The sequence below is a fragment of the Tupaia chinensis genome, unplaced genomic scaffold, assembly GCF_000334495.1.
Source record: "Tupaia chinensis unplaced genomic scaffold, TupChi_1.0 Scaffold000311_2, whole genome shotgun sequence".
NCBI classification, from domain to species: Eukaryota; Metazoa; Chordata; class Mammalia; order Scandentia; family Tupaiidae; genus Tupaia; species Tupaia belangeri.
The window spans coordinates 8,330,729-8,332,795 of NW_006159803.1; the positions used below are offsets into that span (position 1 = coordinate 8,330,729).

At 37.3% G+C, this 2,067-nt stretch overlaps 1 protein-coding gene across 1 annotated transcript in view; it reads right to left on the reverse strand.

The window, feature by feature from the left end:
- ZW10 (zw10 kinetochore protein) overlaps nucleotides 1-2,067 on the reverse strand; it is a gene marked incomplete in the record, with an annotated part of 39,231 nt that overhangs the window by 1,537 nt on the left and 35,627 nt on the right.

Consider the following 2,067-nt stretch of genomic DNA (forward strand, 5'->3'; position numbering starts at 1 on the left):
AAAAAAAATATATATATATATCATATATATATATATGAAGAACTCCCATGAATATAAAACCACAAGTAACCTAGTAGAATAAAGGGAGGGGAGATATGCACTGGCCTTTTACAGGAGAAGAAACACGAATGGCCAATGTAAAAACTGCTCAACCTCATTAGAATTTAGGGAAATGCAAACTAGAAAGACTGTGAGCTCTCATTTCATACCAACTAGATTAGCAATTGCAAATACTGGTTATAGTGTAAAGTAATAGGATAAAAATCTATGGAATATTTGCACAATGGAATACGACAGCAGTGAAAAGGAACTGCAGCTACACGGGCTGTCATCAAAGGACTTCAAAAACATACTATTGAACAAAAGAAGCAAGTTTCAGAAAAGGCCGCTTACAGAAGGTTCAAAAACAGGTAAGTCTAAACTTTATGCTGTTTAAGAACATGTGTAAATGGTGCAAAACTATAAAAAATTTTAAAAGGCAAAGAAGTAACACAAAATTCAAGGCAGTGGTTCCCTCTGGAGTGCATTTGGAGACAGGTACATAGGAGTTTCCAAAGGTATTAGAAATATGTTTCTAAAGTTAGGTAACAAGTACATAAACATTCCTATTTTTTCTTTACACTGTGAGGGCATTTTATACACATTGTATCCTTTCATATGTATATTTTAAACTTCAAAATATTTAAATTATACATAACTCAGGTAGCTTCTTTGGTTAAAATACATTTTCTCTATTAGATACTAGCATTATATTTACTGAAATATCCAGGAGAACGAAAAATTACCTAGGCAGGAAAAAAATAGTTGAAATATGCCAATATTGTAATTTTTTCTCATAACAAGGAATTAACGGCCACTCTTAGATTGCAAGAAAGCCTTTTAACAGCAGAAAAACTTATCTGACTTATCTGCTGCTCTTGAAGCCTATTATCTAAAGATATCTTCTGAACAGGCTTCACGGCACAGAGGCTAAGCACTGCGCAGAGAACACCAGATCCCACATAGCCAACCAGCGTTCGAAACCTGGCACTAGCAGTTTGGAAAAACACACAAGGTGCATGAACATGCTCTGGATCCTGATGAGACGGAGAACTGGAAGAAAAAGAACTGCAGTGTGACAAGACCCTGTAGGAAGGTGCTTTTTCTCTGCCATAAACATAGAAGCACAACCTGGTCTTTAAAAAAAGAGCATCTTTTTTACCTACTAAAGGCTTATAAATAAATGAATATATAAAAATGTTCTGCTAAATATAATCAGAGGTATTTTAATGTGGTTTTTTTCCTCCCCAAGTAGAGATCTTGTTTACATTGTTTCAGAATAGACAGTATTTGCTGCAAACCAATCAAATTCATCTAGGATGACTGCTCCATGTAACTGGACATCTGTAGTAAGCCAAGCTAGACCAGGTAGGTGAACACAGGAATACCGAAGGACCTTACAGCCCCCACAGAGAGGGGACACATACTCAACAATCTACCATCTGGACACATCCACACACATGGAACTGACCATATCTATTCTGTTCTGCGTGGTGTTAATGTTCTCTAAATGCTAAGACATAAAATAGCATACACTTATGGACACAGCAACATTCACTGATGGTGTTGAGAAAAACATCATCCACTGTATTTAAGAGAAAATGAACCCCTTCCAGATGTATGGTGTTTCTCTCTAAAATTATTCAATAAAACAGCTGGTCAGCCCAACAATGGTTTGACGTTGAGTATTTCAGGCCAACGTCACCTCTCTGTTAATGTACCAAGGTCTTTCTAAACATGTACACCCACTGCGGGTCAAAGTGAGCAACAACTTCCATCTCCAGGTATCATAAGGCTGTACTTCTTAGAGATGCCAGATCATCTGGATACATGCCAAACGACATGTTCAAGACCAAAGTAATACGAATGAGAATCTTTGTGTAATCAAATCTGAGAACGTGGTAATGAGACCTACGCTGTGACTGACCATGAAAAGGGCCAAACTATTGCTACTTGGTATGAAACTCCTCCCTGAGTAACACTAAGAAAAAGAGAAAAGCACTGCTCCCTAGTGGCACTATCACTCTT